Here is a 23,617-nt window from a genome sequence, read left to right as displayed (position 1 = left end):
CAATAAATCCAATAATGCAGTATAAAGTGCAAAAAGTCCAATAATAAATATATGGAGAATCCTTCACAGTGATATTTCTTCTAAAAAGACTCTTTATGCTGAGTGCTCCCACCACTGCATGCAATGGCCGCTCACCTCCTTTGACCCCTCCCTCAAGGGGTCAAAAATGCCTTTGCACTTAGTGCCAATAAACTCTTTAAGCAATCCTCTGTAATCTTTATTCTGCTCAAACAACACGATCGATGGCCAGCATAAGTTCCATTCTGAATACAAGAGTTAAAAATAGGCTTTGTTCAAAGATTTCCAACAGCTCAACAGATCTCTATGTACAACAATGGCGAGTGGCACCAACAGCAAGAGCCTCTTATTATCACTCTCTAGGGAAGTCCACAAACGGTCTACTTATTGAAAGTGACGTTATGATCAGCAGCCTTGCACATAATTGGCAGGCTGTCCATGGTAACCCCCAGACTGGACACTATATCATTTTTGTTAGCAATTCAACTGATTGCATGTTGTGTAGCTGTTAAAGATTGAATATTAGCACGCATTCATCTGTGGTACAAGTTGCTGAGACTTTTAAGAATGTCTGAAGATCATTGTGTGATTTGTTCATCAAAACAGTATCCAGAAGAACATTTCAAGTTTGTGTTAGAAAAAAAATTAACATCAAAGCTGGTGACTTGAAGAAAGTGAAGATAATGTTTTTTTTATTTTTTATTTCTGTCCATGCTATATATAAAGTAGGTTGCTTTTTACTGCTTTATTGCACATATACAGACAGTCCCCGGGTTACAAACAAGATCTATGTGTTCTATACAGTAGGTTTGTTCTTAAGTTGAATTTGTATGTAAGTTGGTATTTTTTTTTTTAACCTCTCTGGCGGTATGATTATTTAATATTTTTGATGCTGAAAGCGGTACCATTATTTTGCATGGAAATTTGCCATTTTATATTGTAGGCCTGTAATTCTTAGGAATAACTCACTTAAATCTGTCCAAACAAGAGTCTAGTAGACATCCCGGGTATGATAAAGTTTGAAACACGAAATCAAAAATTATAATATAATAAATAACTATAAATAATTATACCAAATAATAATATAATAATAATCAAAAATTATTCAATAATGTAATCAAATCAAAAACACTGAAATTTGCTCAGTTGCAGAATTGTCGCTGTCTTTACTCTTCAGTGTTTGATGACGGATTTCCCCACAAATCACTATTACTCGATTCTGCGAGTGATTCTAATTTATTATCGTTGTTTTCTAGCTGGTCTAAAACCACTTTTGATGTAAAGGGACGGTTTTGGTTGCTATGGACAATCTCCAGTTTCCAAGCAGAAAGAACATTTTTCATAATATAAAACTGCATGCAGGGCACGGGGCAAACCACTAGGGACAAAAGGGATGTGAAATAATTTCATACAGTAATGTAATCTGTAAGATTACAGTATACTGTATGTATTGTGTGTTTCACTTTTTGAATTTGGCGCCGTTCTCCGTCCCCGTGAGTCGCAACGCTCGCAGGGAATGGAGCCCGGCTCCGTGATGAATCGAGCGGAGGACGAGCAGCTCACACTGCGGAGAGACATCGCAGGATCCAGGGGACAAGGTAAGTAAGCTCTTCCTGGATCCTGCGATGCGATCCCGAGTCTGGCTCGGGATTACCGCTTTTGGTTCTGAAATGCTACCCTGAGCCAGACTCGGGAATACCGCCAGGGAGGTTAAGTGTAACTCCAGCCAAAAAAATATTTTGTACATTTTTTTGGGTAGCACGGGGAAGGGTTAGCATCCCTGTAACTTTTGTTTTGCTGTCCATGCCCCTGTTCAGAAAATTTCATCTCACTTTCCATCCCCGTGACAATTGGATTTTGAAAATGTTGGGTTGTTGTGGAAACAAGGATTAGTGATAAAGCTTAAGTGGAGACAGCTTTTTCCCATGATAACTCTACCCCTAGATAACTCTTATCTAGGGGTAGATTTACTCTCACTTCCTGTTGTCTCCCTTAAGTATGAGTCTATGTAAGTCAGATGTTTGTGACTCAGGGACTGCCTGTATGATGATCAGTCATAATTTTATCATCACCCACCTAATTTTGAGTAGATCCAATTGTGCTGCCAAAAAAGCTTTTTTTGCCACTAAACTAGACAAGACCTCTGAAGGTATTCTGTGGTATCTGGTACCAAGACCTCAGTAGTAGATCTTTTTAGTCCTGTAAGTTTCAAGGTGGGGCCTCCATGGATCTGATTTGTTTTTCCAGCACATCGCACAGATGCTCTGTTGGAATGAGATCTGGAGAATTTGGAGGCAAAATCAACACCTCAAAATCATTGTTGTGCTCCTCAAACCATTTTTGTTTTTATTTTTTTATCAGATTTTATTTTTGAAAATGCATGGTCTTTCATAACAAACAAAATAAAAAAAAAATAATAATAAAAAAAGAAACCCCAGCAAAAACCAAAATCAAATCACTGTTTGGAACAGTAACAGCATCAATACATTTGGGCAATGTTCTGCATTCTGGTGACATCTCTTCCCCAGGCAAGCAATGCACATCCACCCGGTCATCAGGGCCGGTGCTGCCACTAGGCGAACTAGGCAGCTGCCTAGGGTGCACTGCCACCTAGGGGCACAGCTGACCCTTGCCTCACCTCTTCCTCCTCCTCATCGCTCCCCATGCTCCCAACAGGGCCGCTGATAGAGGGGCCCGGACAGCAAAGGGTTCAGTGTGGTAGGCGGGTGGTAGTAATTGCAGAGCGGTGTGCGGCTTTCCCTCTCTTCCTCCCACCGGATGCTGAAGGGAGAGGGACAGACCAATGTGACAGGCAGCCAATAGCACTGCTCTTCTGAGTGGGAGGGTGTGACTGCTAAGTTGCTCCACCTCCCACCACCTCCTTAGCCAATCAGATTGCTCAGCCTACCACATTTGATCAGAAGATGCTAGTGGCCAGTGCAGGGCGGGATGGAGAGGATCCGACATACCTGAGCATGAAGAAGAGGTGTGATCATGTCACCCGCTCACTGGTAATGGCAAACACCTGCTGCAGAAGTCTAATCATCAATGTGTTCTCCGGTCCTGTGTGTAGATTAGGCAATAATCACAATGATCGAAGGATGACTTCCTCTCTGTCTTCTCATACTAGTTCTTATCTGTGTTTTTATTTACACTGCACACAGGACGGGTGACTAATGATTAGACTTCTGGAAGATGCTTCAAACTTCAACTGTTTTTATAGCTATTTGTGCCACAGTCCCATGTTAGCCATCCCTGATTTATCAAACTATTTCCTTGTTATCTTTGAAAGAATTATCACTATGTCCGCAGTCTCTGATCCTCTCCTGTATTATAACCACAGTCTCTGACCATCTCTTATATTCTAACCGCACTTCTCTGACCTTCTCCTGTATTATAAACGCAGTCCCTGACCATCTCCTGTATTATAATCGCAGTCTCTTACCATCTCCTGTATTATAACCGCAGTCTCTGACCATCTCCTGTGTTATGACCGCAGTCTCTGACCCTCTCCTTTACCATGTCTGCAGTCTCTGACCCTCTCCTGTACCATGTCTGCAGTCTCTGACCCTCTCCTGTATTATAACCGCAGTCTCTGACCATCTCCTGTAATAAAACCACAGTCTCTGACCATCTCCTGTGTTATAATCGCAGTCTCTGACCCTCTCCTGTACCATGTCTGCCATCTCTGATCCTCTCCTGTACCATGTCTGCCATCTCTGACCATCTCCCGTACCATGTCTGCAGTCTCTGACCCTCTCAAGTATTATAACCGCAGTCTCTGACCATCTCCTGTGTTATAACCACAGTCTCTGACCTTGTCCTGTATTATAACCACAGTCTCTGACCATCTCCTGTATTATAACCGCAGTCTCTGACCATCTCCTGTATTATAACCGCAGTCTCTGACCATCTCCTGTGTTATAACCACAGTCTCTGACCCTCTCCTGTACCATGTCTGCAGTCTCTGACCCTCTCCTCTACCATGTCTGCAGTCTCTGACCCTCTCGTGTATTATAACCGTAGTCTCTGACCATCTCCTGTGTTATAATCGCAGTCTCTGACCTTTTCCTGTATAATAATTACAGTCTCTGACCATCTCCTGTATGATGACCGCAGTCTCTGACCTTGTCCTCTATTATAACAGCAGTCTCTGACCCTCTCCTGTACCATGTCTGCCATCTCTGACCCTCTCTTGTACCATGTCTGCAGTCTCTGACCCTCTCATGTATTATAACCGGAGTCTGTGACCATCTCCTGTGTTATAACCACAGTCTCTGACCTTGTCCTGTATTATAACCGCAGTCTCTGACCATCTCCTGTTTTATAACCGCAGTCTCTGACCCTCTCCTGTACCATGTCTGCAGTCTCTGACTCTCTCCTGTACCATGTCTGCAGTCTCTGACCCTCTCCTGTACCATGTCTGCAGTCTCTGACCCTCTCCTGTATTATAACCTCAGTCTCTGACCATCTCCTGTATTATAACCGCAGTCTCTGACCATCTCCTGTATTATAACCGCAGTCTCTGACCATCTCCTGTATTATAACTGCAGTCTCTGACCATCTCCTTTATTATAACTGCAGTCTCTGATCTTCTCCTGTACTATAACCACAGTCTCTGACCTTCTCCTGTATTATAACCTCAGTCTCCGACCATCTCCTGTTTTATAACAGCAGTCTCTGACCATCTCCTGTGTTATAACCACAGTCTCTGACTCTCTCCTGAACTATGTCTGCAGTCTCTGACCCTCTCAAGTATTATAACCGCAGTCTCTGACCCTCTCCTGTACCATGTCTGCCATCTCTGATCCTCTCCTGTAGCATGTCTGCCATCTCTGACCATCTCCCGTACCATGTCTGCAGTCTCTGACCCTCTCAAGTATTATAACCGCAGTCTCTGACCATCTCCTGTGTTATAACCACAGTCTCTGACCTTGTCCTGTATTATAACCACAGTCTCTGACCATCTCCTGTATTATAACCGCAGTCTCTGACCATCTCCTGTATTATAACCGCAGTCTCTGACCATCTCCTGTGTTATAACCACAGTCTCTGACCCTCTCCTGTACCATGTCTGCAGTCTCTGACCCTCTCCTCTACCATGTCTGCAGTCTCTGACCCTCTCATGTATTATAACCGTAGTCTCTGACCATCTCCTGTGTTATAATCGCAGTCTCTGACCTTTTCCTGTATAATAATTACAGTCTCTGACCATCTCCTGTATGATGACCGCAGTCTCTGACCTTGTCCTCTATTATAACAGCAGTCTCTGACCCTCTCCTGTACCATGTCTGCCATCTCTGACCCTCTCTTGTACCATGTCTGCAGTCTCTGACCCTCTCATGTATTATAACCGGAGTCTGTGACCATCTCCTGTGTTATAACCACAGTCTCTGACCTTGTCCTGTATTATAACCGCAGTCTCTGACCATCTCCTGTTTTATAACCGCAGTCTCTGACCCTCTCCTGTACCATGTCTGCAGTCTCTGACCCTCTCCTGTACCATGTCTGCAGTCTCTGACCCTCTCCTGTACCATGTCTGCAGTCTCTGACCCTCTCCTGTATTATAACCTCAGTCTCTGACCATCTCCTGTATTATAACCGCAGTCTCTGACCATCTCCTGTATTATAACCGCAGTCTCTGACCATCTCCTGTATTATAACTGCAGTCTCTGACCATCTCCTTTATTATAACTGCAGTCTCTGATCTTCTCCTGTACTATAACCACAGTCTCTGACCTTCTCCTGTATTATAACCTCAGTCTCCGACCATCTCCTGTTTTATAACAGCAGTCTCTGACCATCTCCTGTGTTATAACCACAGTCTCTGACCTTGTCCTGTATTATAACCGCAGTCTCAGACCATCTCCTGTATTATAACCGCAGTCTCTGACCATCTCCTGTATTATAACTGCAGTCTCTGACCCTCTCCTGTATCATGTCTGCAGTCTCTGACCCTCTCATGTATTATAACCGCAGTCTCTGACCATCTCTTGTGTTATAATTGCAGTTTCTGACCTTTTCCTGTATTATAATCGCAGTCTCTGACCATCTCCTGTATTATAACCGCAGTCTCTGATCTTCTCCTGTAATATAACTGCAGTCTCTGACCCTCTCCTGTACCATGTCTGCCATCTCTGACCCTCTCCTGTACTATGTCTGCAGTCTCTGACCCTTTCCTGTACCATGTCTGCAGTCTCTGACCCTCTCATGTATTATAACCGCAGTCTGTGACCATCTCCTGTGTTATAACCACAGTCTCTGACCTTGTCCTGTATTATAACCGCAGTCTCTGACCATTTCCTGTGTTATAACCGTAGTCTCTGACCATCTCCTGTACTATAACTGCAGTCTCTGACCTTCTCCTGTACTATAACTGTATTATAACCACAGTCTCTGACCATCTCCTGTGTTATAACCGTAGTCTATGACCATCTCCTGTACTATAACTGCAGTCTCTGACCTTCTCCTGTACTATAACTGCAGTCTCTGACCTTCTCCTGTATTATAACTACAGTCTCTGACCATCTCCTGTGTTATAATAGCATACAGGGCAAGGGGATTCATAACTCAAGGCCCACCAAAATCCTCAGCACCAGGCCCATGATGCTCTTAATCCAGGCCGAACGACCAAAGTCGCAAAGGTCGCACTTGCAATCGGGCCCTGGTGTTCTACCACTGTGGTCAATTCTGCCACTAATATATTTTTTTATAATGGCACACAGTGAAATAATTAAAAAGTGTCATTATAAAAAAAATAAGCTGCTATCTGTTGTTATATGTATGTATGCATACATATATATTTGCTTTTGTTCACTGCACAACATAGCAACAACACAAACCACTTTGTACTGTACCCTGCACTGCAGCCTTAGGATCATCATCCTATTTGTGCTAGGGCCAGTGGTGTACCTTGGGGGGTGGGGGGGTGGAGCGGCACCCATTGGTACCGCAACTCTATTCTAATGCTGAATTCTAATGCTGCAGCTCACTGGCTGCATGGTCCAGCAGATACTGGAGAAACAAATAGAAGGAGACTGACTTCATAACATACCAGAGCTGAATCACTCCACTCCCCCTCCCCCTCCCCCTGCACACCCTATTGAAGCTTTCTTGAGCAACCCTGCAGCTACTATTGCTTTGCAACTTAGAAAAAGTGGATGCAGCATAGCTTAGGAATGGCTTTCTATGGAAAAAAAGGTAAAACTAACTATAAGTGCAAATACAGTGCACACAGAGTAATCACAAAAATTGTGTCATTAGTCCATAGGAAAATCAGATAGTTCAAAGGTTAAAAGTAAAATAATGGCAAGGCAACGGCGGCTGCTGTCCTCAGAGAGCTGGCTCTGTGTATAGGGAGACAAATGGGAAAACGCAGGAAGCGCCACCCAAGTGCAGTATTAAAAGCAGCTTTAATGGCAAGTTATTAAAACACACTTACAAAAAGTAAGAACATCATAGGCTCATCTGTGTATATGGAGTCCCTGGGAAGGTCCCTGTGTCTGGATCCGGTCCCTGTGCGAGGCTGTGTGATGGTCTGGTCGATCTGCAGCATGTCCTGTGGCCACCAGGAAGAGGCTGGAACCGGCGTGGAATGTACATAACTAATGTCATGGGTCACAGGAACACATCCAGGGGATGGAAGAGAGGGTTGCAGGCTACGCACTCGGAGCTACAGCTCCTTCTATTGGCCTGGAGTGGGGGTGTCCTAGTGGTGCTATTTATATGTCGGCGCTGTGGAACAACAGGTCCCAGCGTGGACAGATGTGCAAAGTAATTATGTTTGGGGGAACAGATATAAAGGTACTAGCTAATAGGATTAAAAGACAAGTATAACAACATAAATATAGAACAATAAACCAATAAAAACAATGAAAGAGACGGCCAAAAATAACGGCCAACAATAAATAAAAGCTAAACATAGAGAGGGAAAAATTCATTCAGGCATATTCCCAAGGCTCACCCTTGATTACAACTACCAAACTATATTACTTTTAAAAGAATATACAGTATCTCACAAAAGTGAGTACACCCCTCACAATTTTGTAAATATTTTATTATATCTTTTTATATCTATCTATACACAGATGAGCCTATGATGTTCTTACTTTTTTATACCTTGCCATTAAAGCTGCTTTTAATACAGTACTTAGGTGGCGCTTCCTGTCTTTCCCCTATTTCTATGGAGCGGGCGAAAGGAGCAGAGTGTTTCAGCACTAGTGTGCTATGAGGTTACCTTTCTCCTGCTTAAAATCAGACCACACAGCCTGTACCTTACCTAATAGAGTGAGGCATCCCAGCTGTAGCACAAATTTACAAGGGAGAGCCTGCCTGGACCTAGAACCCATCTATTAGGAGAGGGGATTTGTGTGACAAAGGCCCTGGACTGTGAGGGGGGTGTGCAGAGGAGGCCCAAAACTTTGAGAAGGGTGTGTGCGAAGCAGGCCCTGGGCTAGGAGAGGGAGTACATGGAGGCCCCGGACTAGGAGAGGGGATGCTTAGAAGCCCCGGACTAGGAGAGGGGGTGATTGTAGGCCCCAGACTAGGAGAGGGGATGCTTAGAGGTCCAGGGTTAAGAGAGGGTGTACCTTGAAGCAGTGATATATTTAGGTTTTGTGCTGCCCTAGGCCTGACTAGACTTGTGCACCCCCTAATTTAAATATGACCCACCCCTTCCTGTCAAGGCCACATCCATTCTGGATTAAGACCCACCCTGTCATCTGTAAACCACACCCCTTCCTCCCTAGGCTCCACTTTTCCCTCTTAGAGCTCCACCTCTTCCTCTCTGTACATTAAAAGTGGATACCAAGTGCGTATATTTTGCGCTATATACAGAGAGCGCACTCCTGAACGCTGCAATGTACAGAGTGTAGCGTTCAGGAGTTTGCTATGTACATAGTCAATGCATGAGGTGAACCTCTGTGTCTCAGATAAAAAAGATATACTAGGACTGTGTGCAAAAAAATACCTACTGGGACTGGGTTTGCACAGTCACATAGACTGGTTGATGTTGGTTTGTTTCTCAAGTATATGAAGCCATTGCATATAGACATATTGGGATATTTGATGAAATTTGTTTCAAAAGATAATGGCTGGCAACTGACTTTGTTTTGCAAGTTATTTGTATGAGATAAGTAGTGCAATAATATAGAAAGAACACATTCATAGTATTATCTAAAGCAGTTATTGTACATTTTATCACTGCCAGAAAGTAATGCATGGAGTCTGTGTCCTGTATGTCCCACTGAGGATCTTAACCAAAAGACTTGCTGGTGTCACAATGCAGCATTAATAGATTGAGAAAATTAACTTGTGCTCTGATGCTGTTTTTCCAACCTTCTGTATCCCAACACTGTATAGCCTGCTCTCTGCTATACACCTGTTCCTGTACGGCTTAGAAGTCAAATAAGACGGGCTTGGGAGGGGAGCAGGTACAGTGCCCTTCCCATTGGCTGAGGAGGCAGCAGAGGGGTGGAGCATCTGCAGGCTCTGCATGTTTACTGACACAGGAGTGTATATCAATCTGCCCCTGTCAGAACTAACTAAGGAACAGCGTTTTTTGTGGCCAGAGCTGTTGTATCCCTCCACAGGGAAAAAAAGTCCCCAACCTTCTGGCATCAATTAAGGAATTTGCAGGTACAATGCTATTAAAAAAAAACAGGGTGGCATATGCAAGAGGCGGCATATGAATTTTGGTGGTGCTATGGGAGTGCTGGCACCGCCCCTGGCCACCAGTCTATCCAAACATCAGGCCAATCATCAACCCGTATTATCATACCGGCAGCAGTGCGGCTGCTTTATGGGGAGGTGCCAGACCAATTTCCCTCCTGGACCCACTCCCCCAGCCCAGTGCGTCCCATAAGACTGGCACTACACTATAAGTGTAGCGCAAGCCAGCAGGGACTCTTTTTGTGCGGGAGCCAGGAGAAGGATGTTTTTTTTGTGTGGGGGGAAGCTTTTTTACTGCCCCCCTGCAAAGTGCTGCCCTAGGCCTGGGCCTTGTTGGCCTAGGCCAAGATACAGAGTTGCCTGGAAGCCCTGGATTAGGACAGCGGGTGTCCAGAAACCCTGGACTAGGACAGCAGGTGTCTGGAGGCCCAGGACCAGGAAAGAGGGTGCCTGAAGGACCTGCCAGATTTAGGGAGAAAGAGCCTAAAGTTTGGACAGAGGGAGACCCAGCTGGAGCCATGAAGGGTGAGCATGGAGTTGTGAGTTCACAGCATACATGGGGACATTTATCAATTGTTGCACATAATGGTGTTAGGTAACAGGTATTCAGTGTATCCCTGTGTGGGCAGTCCCATTAAAGTCAATTGGGGTGCAACAGCTGCACGGACATAGTCGAATAGTTCTGCATTCAAATAAGTGCACCCACTTCTATGGGCTGCTAGTGTGCAGTCCTGAGGTGGATACAGACACAGCAAAAAGCAGGACATGTCTTAGCACCCATCTGAATGAACCTATAGGGAAATTTATCAAAACTGGGGCAGACAGAATCTGAAGTAGCTGTGCATGGCAACCAATCAGCTCATACTGTAGCTTTATTTTCGAAGCTTAACTAATCAAGCTGAAGGTAGAAGCTGACTGTTCACTATGCACAGCTGCTCCAGTTTTTTATAAATTCGAAAAACTGAGTTAAAAGACCTGATTTAAACTTAACTCACTGGACTAGAATAAATTCACATTTTATTAATCAAAAATATAACAAAAACATATAAATTGTGTATTGCTTTAACCACCTTCGTGCCCACGCTATAGCCGAAAGATGGCTACAGCGTGCACCTTAATTGCCGGGATTGCCTCCATGTACATCCTTCCTTCACAGGGAAAATCTGTGATGGCCGTGTCCTTTGGACACAGCCAATCAAAGATCGTGGTAAATGACCGATCACAGCGGGCCATTTACCACATGGTTGGTGTGTCCAATGAGAGATGATCTCAAATTAAAACATGTAAAATTGACGCCTCTCCCTCCTCACACAGAGACAGCATGTGAGGAGGAAGAGCGATCTGTGAGTGTGGGCGATCACAGTGAGTATTGTACAACCTGTTACAGTGCCAAAACAGTGCCCATCAGTATCTCAGTGCCTGTCAGTGTCAGATTGCCCACAGTGCCATTAATGCCCACAGTACCATCAGTGTCACCATGCCCATCAGTATCACATTGTCCATCAGTGTCCACAGTGTCATTAGTGCCCACAGTGCCATAAGCACCCACAGTGCCCATAAGTGTCACTGTGCCCATTAATGTCACAGTGCCTATCAGTGTCAGAGTGCCCACAGTGCCATCAGTTCCCACAGTGCCATCAGTGCCCACTGTGCCATCAGCACCCACAGTGTCATCAGTGCCCACAGTGTCACTGTGCCCATCAGTGTCACTGTGCCCATCAGAGTCACAGTGCACATCAGTGTCAGAGTGCCCACAGTGCCCAGACAGTGCCCACAGTCCCATTTATGCTGCTGTGCCCATCAGTGTCACAGTGCCCATCAGTGTCACTGTGCCCATCAGTGTCACAGTGCCTATCAGTGTCAGAGTGCCCACAGTGCCATCGGTGCCCATCAGTGTCACAGTGCCCACCAGTGCCTACAGTGTCATCAGCACCCACAGTATCATCAGTGCCCATCAGTGTCACAGTGCTCATCAGTGTCACAGTGCCTATCAGTGTCACAGTGCATATCAGGTCACAGTACCCACAGTTTCATTGGTGCCCACAGGTCCATCAGCACCCACAGTGTCATCAGTGCCCATCAGTGTCACAGTGCCCACCAGTGTCACAGTGCCCACCGATGTCACAGAGCCCATCAGTGTCACAGTGTCCACAATGCCATCAGTGTCACAGTGCCCACCAATGTCCGAGTTCCCACAGTGCCATCAGTGCTCACAGTGCCCACAGTCCCATCAGTGTCACCGTGCCCATCAGTGTCACAGTGCCTTTCAGTGTCAGAGTGCCCACAGTGCCAACAGTGCTTATCCATGTCACAGTGCCCATTAGTGTCACCATGCACCCTTCAGTGTCACAGTGTCTATCAGTGTCACAGTACCCACCAGTGTCACAGTGCCATCAGTGCCAACAGAGCTTATCCGTGTCACAGTGCCATTCAGTGTTACAGTGCCTATCAGTGTCACAGTGTGTTCCCTCTGACTCTGTAGACGTCACATGCTGTTCCAGGAGCAGACCGCTACCTTTCCTCCATAGGATACAGCCGGCTTCCTCTCTGGCTCCTTGCGGCTCACACAGCCTGGACTTGGTACCCCCTGGAACATGCTTTGGACATCAGCTACATCCCCAGGATACTTCTATCTCCCATGAAAATACCTGTACTTACTGAGATGTAAGTTTTGAATACTTTTATTGTACCATACATTAAAACATTGCACTCAGAGGCGCTTTTCTGTTCTTTTGTTTTATCAGTGTCACAGTGCCCATCAGTGTCACAGTGCCCATCAGTGTCACAGTGCCTATCAGTGTAATTAATGCTCCTAGAACACCTGAAGGTGCTACTTCAATGTTGGGCCTCTGTATGTAGCCCGGCTGTGTAAATTTCACACACATGTGGTATCGCCATACTCAGGAGGAGTAGTAGAATGTATTTTGGGGTGCAATTTTGGCTATGTACATGCTATGTGTTGGAAAAATCTTGAAAAAAGACAACTTTGTGAAATAAAAAGTATTTTCATTTTTTCCCCACATTTTTCATAAACTTGTGGAAAAAAAGACTCATTATGTCTCATAGAATATACAGTGGGGTGTTTGCTTTCCAAACTGGGTCATTTTGTGAGCGTTTCTATTGTCCTGGTGCTCCAGGGCTTTCAAAAGTGTAATAGGTAGTTTAATTTATGCTCCTAGAACACGTGACGGTCCTCCCTTCATGTTGGGCCTCTCTATGTGGCTAGGCTGTGAAAAAGTCCCACACATGTGATATCGCCATACTCAGCAGTAGCAGAATGTGTTTTGGGGTGTAGTAGCAAATATGCATATGCCTCGTGAAAGAAATAACCTGTTAATATGACAATTTTGTGAAAAAAATTTCATTTTGCAAAGAATTGTGGGGAAAAATGACAACTTCAAAAAACTCACCATGCCTATTACTAAATAACTTGGAATATTTACTTTCCAAAAAGGGGTCATTTGGGGGTATTTATACTTTCCTGGCTTGTTAATGTCTCAAGAAATGAGATAGGCCGTCAGTACATCAGGGGTGATCAATTTTCAATGATTAGCACCATAGCTTGTAGACTTTCACACAGACCAAATAATATACACTTATTTGGGTTATTTTTACCAAAGCAGTGTAGCAGTATAAATTATGGCCAAAATGTATGAAGAAAAATTACTAATTTGCGAAATTTTATAACAGAAACTAAGAAAAAAGTGTTTCTTTGTTTTTTCCCATGAAATTTTATTAAAGTTTTCAAGTTTACAGAGATCACAAGCAAGATTACAAAAGGTAAACAGCAACATAGAAAATATAACATACATTATAGCTTTGACAGTGGCATACATTTTCAGATTATGAAAAAAGTACCATTGAGCATTGGGCGTGGTATTGAGGAAGAAATGTCTAAGTTGTAGGAATTTAAAAAAGGGGATGTGTCAATTAGGGAATTTAGAGGAAATTGCTGGATAGGGCAGGAGTTCACCATTTTGGAAGAATTGTTGAGCTCTAATCGGGGGATCAGGGCATATGTCACCTGGGTTGTGTAGGAATAGGCCGGGGGGGGGGGGAGTCTGGGTTTTGGTCTAACGGGATTAAGGGACCGGGCGAGGGGATTAGTCTGAGAGTTTTGCGTGCAGATCTAAAAGTCAGTATTGTGGGTCCTATTAACGGGTGAGCAGTGTATTCTTTGAGGGTGGATTTATGGTTAATCCATGGTAAGTGAGAGACTGGTATCTTTGCAAAGGAGTTTTCAAGTTGAATCCAACCTTTGCTGATTCTATGTATGTGCCAGTCAACAATTCTGGTAAGGTGGCAAGCCCAATGGTATTTTTGAAGATCTGGTAGACCCAGTCCCCCTTTCAGTTTCGGGAGCACCAGTCTTTCGCAACTTAGTCTGGGGGTCTTAGAAGTCCAAATGAGGTTTCTGCACATTCTCTTATAAGATATGAAGAAAAAAAGGGGGGGTTAATGGCAATAGCCTGGAGTAGATAGAGGAGTCTGGGGAGAACATTCATTTTTAAGATGGCAATTCCGCCGAATCACGAGAAGGGACCTCTATGCCATTTGTGAAGATCTCCCTGAATATTCTGGAGGATGAGTAGAAAGTTTAATGTATAGAGGTCATTCAATTTAGCAGGGACTTGGGTGCCCAGATATGTGATTGTGTGTGGTTCCCAGCCGAAGGGGAAATTAGTTTGGCATTGTGTCACTAACGATGTCAGGAATGTAATGTTTAGGGCTTTCAACTTTGTAAAGTTAATTTGGAGATTTGATAGAGTTTTAAAAAGCGGAAAGTCTGCAGCTGCTGACTTTTAAAATAAGGACACTCGCCTGTCCCCGAATCCAGCGGTTCAGCACTCGAGGCCGGAACCGTCCCTCGGTCCTCGGCAGCTGCCACCGCCGTTCTCTGTGAGGGAATCAGGAAGTGAAGCATTGCGGCTTCACTTCCCGATTCCCTACTGCACATGCGCGAGTCGCTCTGCGCGTCCTAACCGGTCCCCGCTATCTCCTGGGACCCGTGTGTGTCCCAGCAGACAGGAAGAGGCATAGACTCCCGTGGAAGTCTATGCCTCGGAAGGGGCCAAATGTGACAACGGAGGGGAGGAGGGTTCCGAAAAGCAGAGGTTCAATTTTTGTTTGAACCTCCGCTTTAAGGAGGTTGGGGATAGTAGTAATGGGATCGGAGAGAAAAAGCAGAATATCATCAGCGTAGGCTGCTATTTTATAATGTTTGTGATGAATATTAATGCCCTTGATATCCGGGTTCTCTCTCAGTTTACGGAGCATGGGTTCCATGGTGAGGATGAAGATAAGGGGGGATAAGGGACATCCCTGACGAGTTCCGTTTGAAATGGAGAAGGCGTTCGTCAGGCGACCTTTGACTTTAATTCTAGCCATAGGGGAGGAGTATATGTGAGTATCATTTAAATTAGGCGATTTGGAAAGCCCATCACTTGTAATGTAGCCGACATGTAGTCCCAGGCCACTCTGTCGAACACCTTCTCCGCGTCAAGGGAAAGGAAGAAGCCTTTAGTAGAAGATGTAGAGAGCCAGTGGTGTATGTTAATGGCCTTTATGGTATTATCCCTGGCCTCTCTGCCAGGGATGAATCCAACTTGGTCCAACAAAATCAGTGTGGGTAGCAGGGGAAGAATGCGGTTTGCCAGGACTTCGGCATGAAGTTTGAGATCTACGTTAAGTAGTGATATTGGGTGGTAATTTGATACTATTGTTGTGTTCTTGCCTGTTTTAGGGATAAGGGTAATGTGGGCTTCTAGGATATCTTTGTTGGTATTGGGAGAGAATGGGAGATCATTGAATGCCCGAACAAACCGAGGAATGAGGGTGTCAGCGAATGATTTGTAATAACGGACCGTTAGCCTGTCCGGTCCTGGGGTTTTACCTGTTTTCAATTGTTTAGTAAGTGGTGATGGGCAGTACTGTGATAGGAATTCAATTATCGTCTATCGTCGACAGGGGGAGGGGGGGTAGATTGTACAATTGTGAAAAATAATGTACAAATTGGTCAGCAATGTATTCAGAGGTGGCTTTTATGTTGCCTGAGGGATCTTTAAAGGTATGGATAGTGTGTGCTGCTTTTTTGACTTGAAGGGCTCTGGCCAGTGATTTTCTGGATTTATTGCCGAATTCGTAGAACAGCTTTTGGGTTAGGGCGTATTTTCATTTTAGCATCTGTGTAATTCCCCTAGGAGTTCCTCCTTAGCTCGTAGCAGTTAGTTGAATGAGGATGTGGCCAGTAACAGTTTGTGTGCTAGTTCAAGCGAGAGAATGCGTGCTGTCAATTTCTCGATATGTGCCTTTCTATTTTTGTGTCTCTTGGCTGCTAAGGAGCTGAGTTAACCCCTGATTACACATTTATGTGCGACCCAAATTGTAGCAGGGGAGGATTCCTCTGAAGTGTTTTCTGCGAAATATTGGGAGAGGTGTTCGCGTAATTTAAGTGCGATTTCCATGTCTGTTAAGAGAGAGTTGTCGAAGCATCATATATATGATCTAGTGCGTGTAATCGGTGGAGGCGTCTGTTTCTTCTCTGTGGTGCGGGATGCGCAGGTAATAGAGCCCAGTTGCGGCGTCTCAGTCCCGAATAGTGTGTTGCCAGAAGTAAGCTGTAGTGACCTCTCTTCCGGTCAGTCCCTCGTTGCAGGCCGCAGAGCATTGTGGGGATTGTAGTTTGGCTTACAGGCTACATTCGTATTGCGCTCTTGTTGGATATTGCAGTCTGTCCTGTGACAACAGGCGTAAATAGGCAGCAATAGGAAGCTGAGCTTCAATGAGAATCACATAACAAGGTTGATCAGATTGCATGTGTGGTAAAAGAGAATGTCAGGTCTTGGTAAACTTGCAGAAACAGTAAAACTTAAGTCAAAGGAGCCAAGCATGGCTAACTAGGAGTAGGTAGCAAGGGGTACCTGAAGAGGGCTCAGCGGTCCCGATGGGCTCTCCTGGATCTTGGCAAGTTGGAGAGGCTGTAAGCCCGATGGATGCTGCGGGACGAAGTATGTTGTCTCTTCTCCTGCGGTACCTGGTGTCTTGCACATCCATAGGTTTCTCTTGTAGTGTGGATTTCCTTACTGTGGGGTGGCGAAAATCAGCATACCAGTTTGGGACATCTACCATGGGGATGCCTAATATCTGAAAGAAGTGAGGTAAATCTTCTGGCACTTTCAGTAGTGCTGGGCGGCCCTGTGTGGAGGCTGACAGGCAGAAAGGAAACTTCCATTTATATTGGACCTGTTTAGTATGCAGGGTATCAAGCAGGGGTTTTAAGTCTCTGCGGTGTTGCAATGTAATGCCAGAGAGGTCTTAGTAGATTTGTATGTTCACTCCATCGTGTGTCAGTTGTGGTCAGCCTCTCGCTTGTCCGAGTCCCTTCCTATAGGCTGTAAGGCTCGATGAATCCTCTCCATCTCAATTGCTGACTGAGGGGGTCTATTGAGCAGACCGTTGAACAAGCCTACCTGCCCCTGTTGTCGAGGTCTTCCATGTGGTGTTGCAAGTCCCTTAGTTGTAGGGTGGGAGTGTCAATGCGATTTGTGGCCTGACGGAGTACCGTGTCATGGCGTTCCATCACTTTTTCCACCTCATGTACTCTGTCAGTGAGCGCATGAATGTCCAAGCGGAGTTCCAAAATGGCGGCCGATAGGGTGTTTTTTTATGTCCGCGGCAATGGTTCGTAGGTCATGTATGCTTAAGTGGGGTTGAGGGGGGACCTCCGTGGAGACGACTGAGGGTGGAGCGGATAGTGTCGCTGTCAGTGAGGGAGCTGTTGTCTGTGAGTGTCCGTGGTGGGAAGACGCCATGTTCCCTCTGGGGGTCCGGAACATTTCAGGGATATTTTGGCTAAGGCTCCCGTTCTGTTCCCAGGGGGAGTGGGAACAGGATGCTGAAGAGTTGCGGGATGCTGTCCCCATGTTTTAGACGTGTTTAGGGGTGAGGTTACTTCCGATAAAGGGTTGCTTTATCCTGTTGCGGTGAGAGCTCTAGAGTCAAGCGTCTATCTTCCTGCTAGGTCAAGCCACTTCCCAAGTGTTTTTTGTTTTCAAAATGTTTGGTCTTTTTTTCAATTATAGCGTAAAAAATAAAAAACCCAGTGGTGATTAAATACCAGCATAAGAAAGCTGTATTTGTTTGAAAAAAGGACAAAAAATCATATGGGTACAGTGTTGCATGACTGAGTAATTGTCATTCAAAGTGTGAGAGCACTGAAAGCTGAAAATTGATCTGGGCAGGAGATGGGTTTAAGTGCCCAGTAGGCAAGTGGTTAAAATGGGACAAAGCCCACATCATACACACCTAAAATCATGCATCCACCTCTCTCACTATACAAATACTCAATGAGCCCCTACAAACATCTTTATGTAGTGATTTAGTTGAAAAAATACTCAAAAAAGATAAAGAGATGTATAAAAAAAATCTGAAAATAATAATAGTGGTGATCCCATGCATGGTAGCTAAATGGAACTAAGGAGACAAAGAGTTTAATTCTTTGTAAAGCAAGGTGAAAAACAAGCCAATAGCCATTCAATGATAATATCTTCATAAAGGATGATGGTAAATATTATAAATATCAGTACTCTAAGGTGCCAGATCGAGGAACAAGCAGGAAAACATGGATCTCTGATTGACTCATATTGAGAGAACTCCTATAGTGATGAGGGAGAGATGAATTTGCATGGTCCAGAGTCAATGACTGTCTAGAGCATATGTCTGTATGGTTCCAAGATGGGCTTTGTGAACATAACCTCCCCCGCACATTAAAGCACATTCAAGTAAACCATTCCAATGGCTGCCTTGGAAAAGTGTCCTCCAAGTCATTGAACAAGACCCACGGACCACAAAATCAATGGTTGAGTTTGTAAAAACATGCATGTAAGTTTATACTTATCCATCCAGTAGATTCAAACAATAGACCTCATGTACAAGAGATGAGGTGGATGCCTGATACGCCTGACCAGTTTCGCCAGGCACAGGCCGGTTGCTTCAGAGGCAAAGTCACTCCCATAATTTAGAGCCATTTTTACTTATTTTTATACAATATAATATAATCTTTGTAGGTGATCTATGGGATAATCTTTGAGAGCCTACTTTAGTGTTTATTTTTTGTAAATTCCATATAACTGTGTTTTACATTCACTTTTCTTTACATGCACTCTAAGTACATCACATTCTTTGTTAAGTTTGGCTTTGTATAGAAAAACATATGTAATAGAACAGCTTTATTTTAATAAAATAAGTGTGCTGAAGTTTGTAGATGTCTGTTACACGCTTGCTTCTGGTATAGTCATTAAATCATCCACCCCTCCCACTACTGTTTATACAATTTGACCACACACACAATCTGGCACAGCGCACTGCTTGTATAGGCCACTTCATCAGCTGATTTAAGTGACAAACAGTTGTAGTCACAAAAAATGAAGGCTAACATCAGTGGCTATAATTTTATGTCAGTTTCCTAGTTAAGGATGAAAGGTGGACATTTTAAGCAGTTAAATGGAAAATTGATATATGTTAGGTCAGAGACACTGAATTTAATGTTGTTTAAAGTTGTTGTTTTTTAACAACTGGAGACCTATAGGTTTGTTGAGAACTGCTACAGAGAACCTAAGTTTTGGGAAGCTTTGTAATGGAAAGCTGTTGTAATACAGTTATCATTCCTATTAATGCTACTATAATTATATATCTGTTCTTCTACAATATTAATTTGAATAATGAACCTGTTTCTGCATATTGTTCAGTTACCTGAACAGCCTATGATATCAAGCCCATAGTGGCAGGAAGGCCTTCTCAAACCAAGCTTAGTTTTTTTTTTTTTTTTTTTATGTGGGGGGGGGGGGGGGGGTAATGGTTCAGGTTAAGTAAACATTTGCAGATGCTATTATAATATTCCATAATGATAAGTATCACTGGCAGTGTCTACCTGCACTGAGTTTTCCCTCCCCTCTGCAGTAAGCAGTTAACTTCATGTATCCTATGCTTGAAGGTAAAAAACCTTCTGTGTGCTGGGCCCCCTCAGCCCCCCCCCCAATCCTTACCTGAGCTAGCTCCGATCGAGAAATGTTCACAATAGCCTCGGCTGTCCTGGGACTTTCCCTCCTCATTGGCTGAGACAGCAGCGGTAACCCATTGGGAGGGGAGGCTTCTGGTAAGCCACAGCTCTATGTGTCCTATGGATGGATAGAGCAGCGGCTCGGGAGTGAGGGCACCCCAGGGCAAGCAGCTTTATCTAGGGGCACTGCTTGAGGGGGAGGAGCCAGGAGCATTGGTGGGACCCAAAAAGAAGAGGATCATAACTATACAAAACCACTGCACAGAGCAGGTAAGTATAACACATTTGTTATTAAAAAAACACAAAGCTTTAATACCACCTTAAGTTATTCCTTTTTATCCTGTTTAGTTATATAATGCAAGCCTTTTTAGTGTTTAGTCTGCTATGCAATGTTTGATGATACACAGCTAACTTGATTCCAATGAGATTCTTAAGGTACTGATATACATTGGTAGATCATCTGTGGTTCAAGTTGTGATCTTTATATCTATGGACTTTTTTTGTCCTCAGCAAACATTCTATCAGATACGTCTTGCATTTCTTTGCAGAACATTCTTATTCCTCTAAAGTAGGAAAAGCATCAGAAATATCTGCTGTGCACATAAACAAGTAAGCTCAAGCAACACAACCATTTAAGTGTTTAAAGTGGCCGAAAGCAAGGAAGAAGACTCTACAACAGGGACACAACAGCCACAAAGAAAAGGTTTGAACCTCCCCAGCTTTAAATTGCTATCCCTGTTGTAGATTTCTGTTCAACTTGTGATTATAAGGTTTTTGCTGTGCTAGAAGGTGATAATGAGCTCTTTGAGCAGTATTGCAAAAGAAGATTTTTCAATCTGTTTTTTCTGGTGGCAGCTCAGGTTCATCCAGTCTTCTAAGGAGAGCAAAAATATAGTATATTATGTGTACTATTGGCAACATCCAGCAAGAATCACAGTGAATCCCAGCATTTGTTGGGGACATATGAAGGCGAGCATATATCTCCCCAGTCATCATCCTGGATTAGAAAGCTGCTTGTCTGGGGCCTTCCAGACACACATCATTTACATGCACATCGATAACATATTGTCAACACAAATTGCTAAATTTGGAGGATGGGACACAAGTGGTCACTGACTGGTAGCAATAGAATGTTGGAGGTTTCTATTACTCATTTGTTGAATAGTGCATCAGCCGCTTGGAAGATTCCTCCCCCCCCCCCCCTTCATGACCAGGCCATTTTTTGCTTTTTGGCACAGCGTTACCTTAACTGACAATTGCGCGGTCATGCAATGCTGTACATAAATGAAATACATATACATTTTCCCCTACAAATAGAGCTTTCTTTTTGTGGTATTTGTGGTATTTGATCACCTCTGGGTTTTTTTTTATCTTTTGCGCTATAAACAAAAAAAGACTGGCAATTAAAAAAAAAATTATATATATATATATATATATATATATATATATATTTTACTTTCTGCTATAAAACATATCCATTAAAAAAATAAAAATTCTTCATACAGGCCAATATGTATTCTGGTACATGTTTTTGGTAAATAAAAAATTCCAATAAGTGTATATTGATTGGTTTGTGCTAAAGTTATTGCGTTTACAAACTATGGTATATATACAGGAATTTTTTTTTTTTTTTTTATACTAGAAATGGCAGCGATGAGCAACTTATATGGCAGACAATCTGACACTTTTGACACTTTGTGGGAACCAGTGACACTAATATAGCGATCAGTGCTAAAAATATGCATTGCCACTGTACTAATGACACAGGCTGGGAAGGGGTTAAATATCTAGAGCAATCAAAGGGTTAAATGTGTGCCTAACCAGTGTTTTTGGGTTTGCTATGTGCTGTTTTTACTAAGGGATGTGGTGTTTTTTTTCCCCCTACTTTGCAGGGAAACAAAATCCACCACATCTCTGCTGACGAAACAGAGCTCTGCCTTGTTTACTTAGGCAGAGCGCTGTTCTGTGTGTATCAAGATAAATGCAAGGTGTGGGCTGAGAATAAAACCATTGTAACAAATTATGTTCTCATTGGCATAATCCCAAAATTTAAAGGGAAGAGACAGCAAAACGGGACTTTATATATGCCTCTGGGAACATATTACACCAAAAATATAGATATAAAAAATATATTTATGAGACTTTATACAGTGATAAAAAGATGCCTACCAGCATGAAAGCACACAATTTGCACTATAACCATATAAAATACAAACTATGAGGTCAAATAGATATATATATTCTAGATTGGCTTGATCACGTTTCGCGGGACTTCCGCTTCTTCAGGACCATACAAGCATATACAGTGTGAGACTAGAAGTAAGGAAAATAGTTTTTAACTTTCATGAACAAACATATTCAAAAATATACCAATTATTTATGTAAAGATATGTACACTTGTTCAAACAAAAAGATGATTGGCACATACTGTTATATACTATAATATGCTGGCTTTCAACAGAAGGGAAAAAGAAAAAAAAAAGAGAGAAAGGGGAGGGGGGAGGGAAGGAAAGGGGAGGGGGGAGGGAAGGAAAGGGGGGGGAGAGGGGAAGACGGGGAGTAGAAAGGCGGAAAGGGAACAAAGGAGGTAAAGAGAAAACAAATGGGGGTATTCTCATGGTACAGAAACTATTCATACAGTCATCTCCGAACAGACATTATATACAGTATATCATACCTTCAAAGAGTGTGCATGGCTCGTGTCAGTATCATTGGAATAAAAGCAAGGACTGATGTAGAGGATTTATATAATATATTATATATCAAGCTCCAGATGTAGATGTGCGCCTCTCCTCACGGATCAGCAGGTACCGGCAGACATCAATTGTCCGGCACCCGCTAATCGGCTTGTCCTGTGTCTAACCACAGCACAGCTGCAGCGCTGGCGGTGCACACGTATGCCCCCTACCTAGAAGTGCTGGACCACATCTTAGGTTTGTGATCCGACACAGAAAAAGCCACTCTACTGCTGTACACCTACATGAGGTGGTCGGCAAGGGGTTTAAGTAGTTGGAAACTCTGACCTATACTGTGACAAGTTGGGGGTTGTTTAGCTCATTAAAACAGTGAGTATACTCCACGTCAGAAGTATGTTTTAGGGCTTTTTCTTCCCACTTATTTAAACCAAAGCAAAAGTTCACACATGAAAATCTTCCCATGCAGGGGGTTCTCACCATCAATACGAACAAAACATAGGTTTTAGCCTCCCAGCTCTTTATCAGCCCTGTGGCTCAGGCCTAATTCCTCCTGACTGTCAAACACAAACGTTGTACCTCTGCCAGCCTGGCTTCTTATCCGGCAGCTCCCTGCTGCTACATCTCTCACAGGTTCATGCCTCTGTCTGTCCTGACCTTGACAGTATGCTGCGGACGTGCAGCTCTCACTGATCCCTTCACATACTGACCCCCTTCCTCTAACTTTGTCTCTAACATATACCCAGCAAACACCTGCGCCATCAGTGTGATTGTTTCCTGGAAAACCAGGCCCAGACCACCAAAAGTGGCATGGCCCTACCCTGCTATATACCCAGTGAAGTAGACAGAGATGAAACAAATCCCTTTACATAAGTGGTACATGTTTATCTGCAGCCATTACAGCTGTTCAAAGTGCAATATTTATACAGCTTTCTGAGCTTTCATAAAGCAGGCGGCAGGGAGCTAAAGTTATACTCTGCAGAACTCAGTGAGATCTCATTGGAGGGCGGGAACATATCCCCCCTTCACAAAGCACACAGGAACAGAGCTGAGGCAGTTAAACACAGTATGTGTGCTGAAGCGCCCCTGCTGTCACTTTTTTTTTTCCTGGTCTCAGGAAAACTTATCAGAAGTGACTCATGCAGACAGCAGAGGAACAAAGCAGCAAACAAAAATGACA

At 43.8% G+C, this 23,617-nt stretch overlaps 1 protein-coding gene across 3 annotated transcripts in view; it reads right to left on the bottom strand.

The window, feature by feature from the left end:
• Positions 1 to 23,617, bottom strand: part of VWC2L (von Willebrand factor C domain containing 2 like) — a 395,699-nt gene that overhangs the window by 353,128 nt on the left and 18,954 nt on the right. The window lies entirely within an intron of this gene.

This window comes from Aquarana catesbeiana, linkage group LG06 (assembly GCF_042186555.1).
Source record: "Aquarana catesbeiana isolate 2022-GZ linkage group LG06, ASM4218655v1, whole genome shotgun sequence".
Classification (NCBI taxonomy): Eukaryota; Metazoa; Chordata; class Amphibia; order Anura; family Ranidae; genus Aquarana; species Aquarana catesbeiana.
This window is presented reverse-complemented; position numbering and strand designations above follow the sequence as displayed.